This window comes from Aphelocoma coerulescens, chromosome 10, assembly GCF_041296385.1.
Source record: "Aphelocoma coerulescens isolate FSJ_1873_10779 chromosome 10, UR_Acoe_1.0, whole genome shotgun sequence".
NCBI lineage: Eukaryota > Metazoa > Chordata > Aves > Passeriformes > Corvidae > Aphelocoma > Aphelocoma coerulescens.
Window position 1 is genome coordinate 11490745 of NC_091024.1, and position 13661 is coordinate 11504405.

The window sequence follows — 13661 nt, forward strand, 5'->3', positions numbered from 1 at the left end:
TTCCAAGTGCTCATTCCCTCAGTAGGCAGCAGGATCCCTGAATTCCCATCATTGCTGGCCAGGTGTGTGCTGGGCACTGAGACTTGCCCCAGGTACAGCAGTGCAGTGGAACATTTCCCTGTGTCTTAAACCTGAGGTTTTGTGAGACTCCTCCATTTGGGATGCAGTGCACTCCTTTTCCAGCCCTCTGCCATTGGTTTGATCAGCACTGGTGGTTCCTCACCTCCCACAGTGCTCAGGTGCTTCGGACATGGGGAGACAGTGGAGCAGGGGGCAGAGGAAGGACAGAAGATCCAGGTGAAGACAACAGCCAAAGAACAGGCAGGCAGATAGCTCTTCTTCCAGGGACTGTGAAGACTAAAGGAGACCTCTCAGCTCGGGAGAGCTCAGGAGGATGAGGCTGGAATCATAGAATCGTTCAGACTGGAAAAGACCTTTAAGACCAGAGAATCCCAGAATGGTTTGGGTTGAAAGGAACCTTAAAGCTCATCCCATTCCAGCCCTGCCATGGGCAGGGACACCTTCCACTACCTCAGGGTGCTCCAAGCCCTGTCCAACCGGGCCTTGGACACTTCCAGGGATCCAGGGGCAGCCACGGCTTCTCTGGGCACCCTGTGCCAGGGCCTCTCCACCCTCACAGGGGAGAATTCCTTCTCAATACCCAATATAAAGTCCAATCATTGAATACAGTCATTAACTCAGTTGTTTATTTTTGCAACTGATGTTGTGGGATTTTTGTTTGTGCTTTCCAAGTCTTCTTCCCATCCTGGCAAATAAAGCCACATGGGCTGAAAAGGACATGGAGAGGGGAAGTAGGATTGCTCCAGCTCTGCATCGTAAGCAACCTGGTGGGAAACACAGGAGACTGTTGTTCCTCAGGAAAATAAAACATGGAACTTTTCCCATGGCAGGGAGAAATGCTCTTTATCATGAAAAACCCAGCATCATACAGCTCCTGCCTTCCCCCTCCTCCTCCTAAATATAAAATATTCTTCACATGTCTTGTTCCACTGGGATTCTGCAGTGGTTTGAGCATTGCTGGCTTTTTTCACTGCCATATTTCAACATGGCAGACAGCAAGGTGGCTCCCATCAGGTTTAGAGCTTGGGATCATTTTCCTACAAGAGGAGAATAAGCTGTAAACATCCCTTGAACAGCTCTGCTGAAGCCTGGGATGAGTTTGGGGAATTCCATGAATCTTGGTGACAGTACAAGGTATCCATTTAATGACATCTTCAACTTCCAGCAGTTCCAGAAAGTTTATTACATTAAATCTGGGATGGAAATGGTTTATTGGCAGTTGCAAATTTTTGTTCTAGTTCTGAATAAACCAAACTATTTTCTGGGAAATGAGGACTTGAACAAAAATGTTGGTTGAATGCATGGCTGGAGTTGCTTTCCAAACTTTACAGCATTTTAAAATTAGAATGAAGTGTCGGTTAGAAATGGAGATGATTTCAACTCAAAGAGTCAAAACGCTTCATTCTGAAATTCTTCGAATTTCTTCTCATGGAAATTCCACATCCATATTGAAAGGAAGTGACTGACCTTGGGCTGGGGCACATCCGAGACAGCTAATTTTGAATCTTTAACTTAAAATCACTCATCTGGGTGGAGGAGCACGAGGCCCATCAGCAGCCACATCTGAGGGAGGCTGAGCTGGGCACCAGGTAGGCTGGAGGCAAATTAACTCATTACAGCACAGGCTCGTCAGCTCCTTTCACTCCCTTTGAACACCACAGAATTCCTCCTCCTTAGTCACTATTTACACAGTTGCACACAGATTCTTTCTTAAGCATTCACATATTTTATGAAGTCAGAAAACACTTTTAAGATGCAAAAACCCTGATGGTTTTAATGAGTTTAACAATAAACAGGCAGAGACTAAAGCGTGCACAGTGCTGGGGTCAAACCCACACTGAATTTCCACTGGCCTCAGCTCAGAGGAGCTTCAAACCCATGCTTTCACTTCCAAATCATGCTGTGTTGGTGAAAACAGAGTTTTACTCATGCTTCACACATAAATGGGGAATTTTGGAGTGCTGAGGGTCACTCAGATCTCGGTGCTGGGTGCTGCTTTGGCTGAGTTTTCGCAGAGGAACCCTGAAGTTAGGTGGTTGCTGCTGGCACCCAGCACTGAACTGGCAGCAGAAAACTTTCTTCACATGCCTTTACATTTAACTGAGGCAGCTTAATTGTCACTCACTGAAAGCCCAAATCTGCAGCAGAGACCGCTCCACGCCAGGGAGAGGAGCTGGGATTAAAGAGCTGGCAGGGAGAGACCCTTATGCAAGGGCAGGAAGATCATTCAGAAATATTCATAAAACACGAGACAAATCTTCAAATATTTATTAAAAACAAAGTTTGACTGTTAATTCCCCCTCACACATGACCCATGAAAGAGACTGTAGAGATGGGGAAATGAAACCACAAAGCCAGTAAGGGATTTGCCTGAGGCCTCAGCCATAAATCAAGCTCTGAACTGGAGAGCAGCTCCTCCTGCTCCCTCCTGGCTCCATCTCCTCTCCCCCAAAAAAACACAAAGGGCCGAGGTTGTGGCCGGCTCCCCCTGGGTGCCACGTGGGAGTGATGCTCAGCAAGGTGTCAGAGCTCAGAGATGAACCCTGCAGCTACACAGGGAGCACGAGGGAGTGGCTGTGATCTCCTTCTTTCTCTCAAATCTTATCCTGCCATGATGAAACAACCAGCCTTCTTCAGCTGTGATGAAACAACTGGGGATTGTTGTCTCCAGCTTGAGAGTGCTTTCCTGGCCTTATCTATGAAAACACACCTGAATTTTATCCAGTATTCTGTGTCATTAGTGGGGACAATGATTGGTGTTGGCAGCTTTGTACTTAAAAAGAGCGTTTAAGTCTCTTTTTGAAGTCTTTCTGATTTTGCCCAACTGTTCTGTGATTTTTCATTTGGGTGGCTCAATCCATACCTGTGCAACCATGAGGCCACCTCTGGACCAGGGGCCCTGGTCCCCCTCCTGGAGACAAATCCATCAATCTGCATTCCCTTCTGCAAGCTGGTTGAGCCTGACCCCAGCACCCATGAGCAGCCAGGCTCCCCAAATCCCCTGGGCTTCCCAAAACCCCTGGGTGCCATGGCTGGGCCGCCATCCCCACCATGTCACACCTCACAGATGTGCCTGCAGAGCCTCGGCCAGAGCCACTTCCTCCCGTGGGGCTCTCCAGATAAGTCACTTGTGTATGAAAAGTTGTTTACCCCATGCTTCAAGCAGGATGCTTCCCTTATCTGCAGGCAGAGCCGATTCCCCCAGTGCCTCCGTCATTCCTGGCTGGCTCCTGACTCCGGGCTCGCTGCACCGGTGGCTCTGCGTTATCTCCGTCTGCAGCACAGACAGACCCTGCCCCGAGCAGCCCCCGGGCTCACCATACCCACTCCAATGCCTTCAAAGGCTGAAAATTACTCTGTAATTTGAATCTTTAACGACACGTGGAGAAATCTACCGGAGCTGGCCTGTATCATGTCTCTGACTGGCTTCATAAATACCACGCTGAGGAATTTGGATTTTCTCATGTTTGTGTGTCCGGGAGGGATGTTTGTATTCTAAAAAATACATTTTCTGCTTTCCCCCAATCTCTGCAGAGCAGCTCAGATCTACTGTGCAGCTCCTTTTCCTGACCCTTCCTTCTATCCCTGTCCCATAGCTCTGGCTGTTGTACCCTCACTGAGGGCAGGGTTGAGTCCCCATCACCAATTCCCAGGCCAGCAGGTTGTGGTGGCTCCTCCTGGGCCACCACCATGGTCAAAGCCCCATTCCCATCTTCCTGAGATGCAGAAACCACACGCAGAAAGTCAGGATAGAAAAAAAGCTCGATGGAATGTATTTATCTGCAAACAATAGTGTGTCTGGACAGAAAAGGCAGCGTTTTACACCAATCATGTGGTTGTTGTTAGTGTTTTCCAAAACACCCAGAGGAACCTTATGTGTTAAGTAAGGGCGGCCTGGCCTATTCTGCTTAAAAAGCAAAAAGTGCATCTCTGCACCTCAAACTGCTCTTGTGTTTCAGCCCTGCACTGAGGCCCAGCTGGCTGCCAGAGGAATTTCCCGTTCCCCCAAATCTGCAGTCACGGGGCTTGAGTTCAGCCCAAGATGCTGCAGCAAATATTTATGGTTGTGTTTCAGTGCTTCTTTTCCAGTCCCTTCCCTAAAGCAGGAGAGTATCCTGGAGGCGTGGATGGAGCCTGAGCTGTGGCCCTGGCAGTCCTGCTTGGCTCAGTGCTGCCATTAGGGCTGGGATGCAATTCCCAGCACCCATGTGCCCCAGCTCTGGATGCAGTCCCGGGCCAGGTGCTCTGGGATGACCCTGCTTGAGAAGAGATGTTGGACCAGATGAGGGGGATCCCTTCCAACCTGACCCATTCTGTGATTCTGGACACTGTGGGGACCCCGTGGGGATGATGCTCATGGACAATAGGGCAGTACCATGGCTCCAGCTCCATCCTTCAGCCAGGCACGGAGCTGCTGCAAGGAGGGATCGTTTGAAGCTGCTCCAGCCGAGCCGGAGGGTTCATTTCCTCGGCTGAGGCAGCCCCAGAAACCCAAGATCCACTGATAGCCATTGAGCAAGGATTTCCATTTTTGGTGCGAGCTCAGACTTAAAATAGACAGTCTTGAGCGAGGAAGAAACTCTGTTGACAGAACATAGGGAACATTCCTCCAGTGTACTTTTGCAAAGGACTATCTCTGTCTTTAATCTCCGCGGCGTTTCCTGCAGGTCTCCCGGGCCCAGCTTCCCTCTCATTGTTCCTGACGCTTTTGGAAATGACCTCAGGCAGTTTGCAGTGACTGGCGACCCACGGTCAGAATGACTAACCCAGTCTGTCTCCATCCCTTGGACATGTCCCATTGACTAAATAAATGACAGGCACTGACATGTGAATAGAAACAAAAACAGCCTGACAAGTGAAATCTTAACTCTTTGGAGCAAAGAGACGTCTGGACGCAGGCTCATCCTTGCACAGGGAATCGCTGCAAAAAGTCCTGACAACGGTAAAAACGCAGCAAGGCTCCCCAGCTGCCCAGGACACATGCAGACTGGGGAGACAAGCGCCTCTAATATTATTTTTAATTGTTGAAAATTGGTTTGTGTAGCTTTTTATCTCGGCACATCTTTAATTAAAGTGCAGCTCGGTGTTTATGCGGCCGTTTGGGTGACTGGGCTCAGCATGAATAATTCCACTGAACGTTACAAGGGGCAGTGAGGAGAGAGGCTGTCACAGGATCCCAGCCCTATACTGCACCCACAGCTCACCACAGGGGAGCCTGAAGATGCTTCCTGACATTCCCATTCCCACTTACAGCACAGAACCACCCTTTGGAGAGGGCTCCTGGCTCCCCAAGCCTTTATGGACCCGCCTGCACCCCTGCAATCAAATTGAGAAGGAATGTGAGGAGAGATCTAACTTTTAAGTGGGTATACAGATTTGTGCCCCTCCTAAAGGCCCCTGGCACTGCTGCTGTCAGGTTTCAGGGACAGAATTCCTCATTTTGCTGAACTCACTCCATCCCCATCCCAGCTAAGTGACACCAGAGTCTGGGAACATGCCCCACCATCCCAGCATGAGCCATTTTTTTAGGGGCCAAACTTGCTGTCTTTGAAATCTAACAATAGTTTTACCAATAAGAATAGAATTAGTGTTAATAAGCTACATTTGTGGATTTTTTGGGGGTTGGAAAAGTAGGCAAGTATTCTCTTTAATATCATCAATTAAATGCTGTAATTACAATAATTAAGAATGCTGTTTAGCAGTTATTAGCACTGGGTGCCTTGTTAGGATGTCTGTGTTAGCTCAGTTTTAATAATGAGCTTCATATAAATCCAAAAAGAAGAAAATAATGATATGGGGAGTGGTTGTAGCACTGTGGTCTGAGGGCTTCTTGCTTTAATGTAAGTAACAAATAATTCCCTCTGGCTCTCGGCATTTGTGGATAAGGCCATAAAAAAGGAGAAAAAAAAAAAAAAAAGAGGAAACCTCAGCTAATAAAAATGCCACCCTGGCTTTATGGCCACACGAGGAGCGTTTGTTGTCTGGCTAGTGATGATGGGAACAGCTTCTGTTGGGATGGCTGATGTCCGTCTGTCCTCCTGCACATCCCACCTGCTTGGAGAGCACAGGGATGGGGGGGTGGCACTGGGAGCTGGGTCATTCTCACTGTCACAGGCACAGCTCTCAGATGAGGGTGGCTTCGGGAGGTGTTGGCAGGTTTTGCAGCCAAAAATTTTCTCCTAACAGGGCTTTGAGAATTGTCTTTTCTCCCTTGTCCTGAGCTGGTGCTGACCAGCTGCTGTGCATACCCCAGGGCTGGGTGAAGCTCAGTGAAGAGAGGGACGGTCCCATGAAAAGTAGGACAAGAATTGCTGGGATTTGGTTCCTGCAGATCCAGCACCCAATCCCTCAGCCAAGCTCTTCCACACTCCTCTCATTGCTGTTTTGGTCTTGGTTCACCACATCTGGTCACTGTGCCTCAATCATTTACCAGCTGAATGAAAACAGGCTGGGAGCTAAACCCCACTCATTTCCCTAAAATTTGTTTTCTATTGAGTCCTTTCTCCAGTCAGTGCTCCATCCTCTCGTTCTCATCCCAGGATGCCCTGGCGGGCCATGGGAAGCTGTTTGCAGACAGCAGGTCAGTTTTGCATCCCTGGATTTCAGGAAAGGTGGGCAGGAGCAAGCGTGCCGGGTCAGGCTGGGCAGTGAGGTGTTCCAGGCCATAGCCCACCTCAGAAGGTAAATAAAGGTCAGAATTTGGCTGGGACCTGTCTGGGGAAGGTGACAGCTGCACCAGCTCACACCCTCCTCTGAGGGCTTGGCTCACCAAAACACCAGTGAAGGGTTTAGTGTCAGAAATGCATGTCCAGCTCTGGAAAACCCCAGTTGTGGCTCCAAGAGGATGGAAAGGGGTCTGCAGAGGGCACATGCACCCCAGAGCTGCCCGACATGCCCGTGAGTGGCCGTGCTGGTGGCCAGGATCCCTGTGCAGCAGGAAGAGGTGCTGCTGGCACCCACAGAGCCTTGGGGAAGGAGCTGCTGCTCCTGATCATTTCCCAACAGCCTGGGATGTCAGAGCCAGCATTTTCCTGGACAGAGGTGGGCCCCCAGCACAGTTTGAGGAACAGAAGGACTAACCCTGGGGGTTGCCAGCCAGGGAGGGGTTTTCTCATTCCATGGGATGGAGAAGATCCCCTGGAGACCTGACTGGCTTCCAACCACCATCTGCCCTCTCCGCAGAGCCTGCCCCTGTGCTGGGTGTTTAAGAAGCAACTGTGCCACTGCTGGACTAAACTGCATCCTGCTGTGTCCTGGTGTCTATTTAAGGGTGATTTGCTCTCAGTAACACCCAGCGGTGCCAATGACTTCAGGGTCAACTCCTTTCCTCTCAAATCCTGCTTTCTATTGGAAAAGCAGCCCTGGAGATCCTGCAGCCAGCTGCCAGCAGGGACACTCAAAATGCTGTTTCAACACAAAAAGAGATGTGGCTTTGGTACTTCAGCAATGAGTGCCTCTGGCTACCTTTGGTCCAGATTCAAAACAGGGAAGACAATATTCTCTTTTTCCCATAATGATTTTCATATCCCCATTTAGAAGTTGTGAGAAATTTGGGGAAGCATCAGCCCAGTGTGTGCTGATCCTGCAGCTGTGTCCCAGGACCAGCTTTTGAAGCTTGCCTTTTCCAATTTTCCCTTGCTGTCTCTCCAGCCAGTGACTCAGTCCCTATTTCTATTCTCTGCCCACTTCTGTTCCTGCTTCTCCAAAGTTTTGGTCAGTGGCAGCAGCTTTTGCTAATGTCTTGTGGCTGCTTCTCTCGGAGTTATTATTGGAGATGCCTACGAAATAACAGTGCTGCTCTGTGAGACACTGCTGCACCACTGCAGAAAATATTTACCAAAGCTGTGGTAAGCAGCTCTTTACTGGAGTGACTGGCGTCTGCTCTGAAGCTGCCCAGACGCCACTCACTCCAGCAAAGAGCTGCTGCAACAGAACAAATTGCCCAGGGCAGCAGATCTTGGGCAGGGAGAAAAGCCAGCAGCCCAGTCTGTCTGTCTTTGTGTTTTCTAAGGGAGAAAAATTATCTTTTTACAAGCCTGCCCTAGTTGGCTCTGACCAGCTCTTCCCAGAAAATACCATCATAAATAGGAGAGCAAACTATTGCAGAAATGGACAGGTTGCCATTTAGGGATGACCTTTCTCAGATCTGCTTTGATATCTTCCTCAACCTTCCTTCTCCTCCAGCCTCACTGTGTTTTTAGCTCCTGCTTCTAGCAGAGCACCACTGGACACAACAAACCTCAATTAAAATCCATTTTGGACATAAACATATACATTTATATATACTCCCTTTGCTTTCTGGGCCAGCTCCAAATAGAATAATCCTTTTTTTAATCCTACCCCCTGGGGAACTTCCAGTTTTGTGTTTGCAAATTGTATGGGTAAACATGGAGAGGGGTAGATTTATTTTTTTTAAGGACACTGGGCTTGGCATGTTACACAGTTTGTTGCTGGATCAGCATGGTGGCAGCACACAGAGCTGTTTTTCTTACTCAAATAGTCCCTTTCCAGCTCAAAAATGACAATTCACCAAAGCCAAGCCAACAAGAACATAAAGGGCAGTTTCAGGACTGGGTGTTATCTGTTTGGAAAAGACTCCAGAAAGGCAGACTGTCTCCACAAGCTGCTGAATAAATGCTGATAAAAGGACAAACTCCTGTGTGTTTGTTACGGGGGTGTGATTTCTAGATGAGTTGTAATTCCTTTCCCATCTGAGCAGAGCAGCTGGTTCATGTGACAGAACTGGGGTCCTGTAGCCAGAGGAGGACAGGAAGGGTTTAGGGGCTGCTGGTCCTTCTGAGGATGGGGAAGGAAGGATTGAGGCTGAGGCAGATGGGACAAATTCCCAAATTGCCATGCGAGCAGTGGCTGGACTCAGCATGTGCATCTCTCTCCTGCAGGAGCCTCAGAGGCTGCACCCTTTTTGGAGTGGCTGAAGGTGACGTTTCCTCCCCATCCCCTTCTTCATCTTACAGAATCCCAGAATGGTTTGGGTTGGAATGGATCTTAAGTCTTATCTTGTTCCACCACCTGCCACGGGCAGGGACACCTTCCACTATCCCAGATTGCTCCAAGCCTTGTCCAACCTGGCCTTGGACACTTCCAGGGATCCAGGGGCAGCCACAGCTTCTCTGGGCACCCTGTGCCAGGGCCTCCCCACCCTGACAGCAAAGAACTTTCTCCTAATATCCCATCTAACCCTACTCACTGTCAGTTTGAATCCATTTCCCCTTGTCCTGTTGCTCCAGGCCCCTGTAAGAAGTCCCTCTCCATCTTTCCTGTAGGCTCCCTCCAGGTATTGGGAGGATCTTGCACTGTCCCCTCCTCGTGTGAGTGCCAGGAGCAATCCCTGTGCTCACACCACTGTGGGACCCCCTGGACTTTCCAATGCACCACGAGGCAGGAAGTCCTCCTGGATAAAGCACTAGATTGAGGCTCAGCAATCAAGGTCTCCATCCTCTCCACCCACGTGCCTCATTTTCTCACCCGTTCAAAAGGCCATAGAGGGCCCCAGTCAGTGGCAGCAGGAGGGACACGGGCAGGTCTGACAGCAGCCCCGTGCCGGTGGCACGTGCTCACAGATCACCTTCCCATGCCACAGGCAAAGGGAAGCCTGGGCACACTTCTGGGGCCCTTCATCCTTTTCTGCTTTGCTGAGCTGACTCTGCATTTTCTGAAGGTATCCGAGGCTGCTTGGAGAGAATTGGTCTTCCCAGACGGGATTTTCAGCACCACTGGGAATTACAGGAGAAGATGCTTCTCCTGCTTCATGTTTCACTCTGTGACTGACCAAGAGCCAAGGTGTGCATCTGGCTTGTTCTGCCATGGGAAAAATGGAAATCAATCTTTTCTTCAGGAGAAAAGGCCCATTTTTCTCTCTGTGGAGGCTGGCATTGTGTTTGGATGAAGGCACTCTTCCTGTCCTACAAAACATGAGACACCAGTGCTTTCCTTGGATTGCAGCAGGGCTTTTCTGGGATGGCTTGAGTTTGTTTTCCTAAAAAAATGAAAGCAGCAGCACAGGGGATAATCCTGTACTCGTGGCACTGGCCTGACTTGTGGTTCAATCCTTGTTTGTCCGGAGCCAAGCCAGGGAACTGAATCCAACACTCCCTATCTCAGATCAGGGCTCTCCTTCTCCCTGTGTAACTGCTTAATGATTTTTCACAAATTGGCCCAGCTCCACCCAGAAGGGATTTAAAGAAGTCCATGTACCTGCTCCAAGGAAGGGACATTTCTCGGATGGGGACCACCACAGATGGGTGCCATCACCCACCCCGAGGGCCTTTGGGGAGATGATTTTACCTCTGTGGGTTTGACTAGAAATCCAGGCTTGCTCCCAGAAAACTTTTCCAAGCAACATTTCGTGGAAACTGGTAGTTTGCCACCAAAAAGCAAAAAAAAACCCAAAAAATTCTGGTTTTGCCGAAGTGACATTTTCTGACCCAAGAAAACATTTTGTCAAAAATCTTCCCAACCACTCTGCTGGGAATGTGCTCTTTGCCATCAGTCCCCAAGGCTGGAGTGCCGGGGTGTTGAAATGTTACTACAGCCCTGGAAACTGTGAGTCAGCTTGTCCCCACCCACAGCAGATACTCGTGGGAAGGGCCTTGAAAAGCCTGGAAACTCAGCAGCTCCTGCCTTGCGGAGTTTCCATTAACCCATTCACATTAATTTCTGGGGAAATGCAGTATTTGGTGAATTTCTGTTGGATTTTGCCTCTTTTTTCTCCTTCCTGATTATGATAAATTTTGGAGGATATTTAATTTCAATCCATCCCTAAGCAATTTGGCTGCTGTAGCCCCGATTTGCCCTCCACCCCTGAGCCCCACAGGCAGCAGGTGCAGCCTCACCATGGTGCCACTGGATCCGGTGGGATTTGGATGGGATCGAAGGATGGTGAAACTTTGATCCCACTTGGAAGAAAATGCAAAAGTGACCACTGGGCTGGGATGTAAATGCACTGACCTGGGCATCCCCTGGCAAGGCAGAAGGTCCTGCACTGATGTCCCAGGTTCTCCGTGGGGTTGTCACACACTGGGACTGCCCTGAGCAGGACAGGGCTGGGATTGTTCACCTGGAGAAGGGAAGGCTCCAAGGAAACCTCAGAGCCCCTTGCAGGGCCTAAAGGGGCTCCAGGAGAGCTGGAGAGGGATTTGGAACCAGGAATGGAGGTACAGGACACAGGGAATGGCTTCCCACTGCCAGAGGGCAGGGACAGATGGGATATTGGGAAGGAATTGTTCCCTGGGAGGGTGGGGAGGCCCTGGCACAGGGTGCCCAGAGAAGCCGTGGCTGCCCCTGGATCCCTGGAAGTGTCCAAGGCCAGGTCAGACAGGGCTTGGGGCAACCTGGGATAGTGGAAGGTGTCCCTGCCCATGGCAGGGCTGGAATGGGATGAACTTTAAGGTTCCTTCCAACCCAAACGTACAATTTTACGCCTCAGGAGAGTTGGCAAAATGTGGTTACATCCCATGGGAAGGGTGGGTTTTGCCAAGGCTGCAGCTCCTCCAGGATGGGAGCACAGGCTGAGGTCCTGGGGTGAGATCACATCTCTGCCCCAAAGGGTTTCAAGATGCCAAGGAGGTCTGGGAGTGCGGAGTCCAACAGTTGGGAAATTCTCCATGGAGGAAAACTCTTGAAACATAATTATTTTTTATACTGTGGATTTATCAAAATGCCTCATTCTGATTTTAGCTTTTTCCATTTTGAAGAGGGTCCAAGGTCCTATCACAGTGTGTTACCACTCAGGGTATAACATTTGCAAGAGTAAAATGAAAAGTCAGTTTGAACTGGAAAATCATGGCAATGTCATGAAAACAAAGGAAACGGGACATTCTGATGTTGTCAAAACCTTTTTTCTCTGGTTCCTTTCAAAATCAGCTTCCAGCAAGACCAGCAGGATTTTATGAGGCATTTTAGTTTTTGGCAGAGCCCCTGGCTCTGGAGCAGCAGGTTTGTGGTGGTTTCTCTGGTTGTGCTCAGACACTCCGAGCCCCCATTTCTGGGGGGAAAAGGAGGTGCAATGTGTCCCCCAGCACCCACCACCCCTTGGGGGTCCCCATTTCCCCCCCATTTTCAAGGCATTGAAATAACCTACAAGTCGAACTCTTACAACATTATTTAAGTGGCAATTATTCCTTTTGTGATTTTTACCCCTGCATTCTTCTTTTTTTACCAGGAATGTATCAAGTACTAGAGATCAGAAAAAAAGCAGAAAACGATGAGATTAATTTCCTTTACTGAACACCTGGAGTCACAGCCACAGTCTGGTTTTGGGCTCTACTAATGCCTTTGAGGGTGCTGCAATGGCAGGGCTGGTCCCTCTCCCCCTTTTTTTCCCCATCCCAGCTCTAGTTTGGCTTTGGGAAGAGGTTGGTGCCCTCCTGGCCACCCACAGTCCTCTTGGACCCAGGAGGATTTGGCTTTCTGTTGTACCTGGGAGATCCATGTCAGATAACACTGGCAGGCTTTCAAAAGCTTCTCTCCAGCTTCTCTGCCAAGACCTATAGGATGTGTTCCAGAGCATCTCCCAGGAATGTTTGTTATTATGACTGACAAAAAAAAAAAAAAAAGGGGGGGGGGGGGGAAGGCAGTGAAAGAGCACATTGGCTGTTAATCACTAGAAATCCTTTAATAACCAACATTACTATAAATTATATGTGCATTGTGACAAGCACAATTGAGGGCTCTGTTTTTGCTGCCCACGTTAGGGCAGGAACAATGTGCTGTTGTTGCAGGAGCTGGGATGGATGGCATTCCGGGTGGAATCGGGGCTGCTCCTGCATACCTGTGCCCGTGGAGATGCTCGGCTGCTCCAGATCCCATGAAAGCCCCATTGTTCTTCCTGCCATATTGCACACTCCATGATTATAGAGCGTTGGATAAGCGGTGAGACGTTGCTTGTTGGAATAATAACCTATTCTTAGCTTTAGCAGTGCTATATTTAAGATTTATATATATTTAAATGTTGGTAATTGCACATTTGGGACATATTGTAATTTGGGTGACAGTTTGGAAAGGCGGTGTTGGAAAGAAAAGCATCAGCTGTGTTGAGGGAGGTGAATCTTGGGGTCATGCAGGACTGGGTGATCCATGTGGACTTTAAACAAGCGTTGGAACCTCTCTGGAGCAGCCTCAGGATGGGCAGGGATCCCGCCAGGGTTGGAGACCCATCCCTGGAAGTGTCCAAGGCCAGGCTGGACAGGGCTTGGAGCAACCTGGGATAGTGGAAGGTGTCCCTGCCCATGGCAGGGGTGAAACCAAATGGGCTTTAAGGTCCCTTCCAACACAAACCATTCCATGATTCCACGAGATCCAGGAAATCCCAGTTGCTACTTCCATGTCTGAAGCTGAATTTTTTTCTTTATGCCTTTTGTGCCTTTTCACTGGGAAAAAAAAGGCATTTCCCTACCACAGTGGGGTGTTGGGTGACTTTAGTCCAAACCATGGCACAGGTGTGAAACGCAGCTGCTTGCAGGTGGCTGAGAGCTGAGCAGTGTCAGAGACAGCAGGTCCCTCACAGGTTTTATATGAGTTTTTATATTTTTAACCAGGCAAGCTGCACATTTCCTAAACCC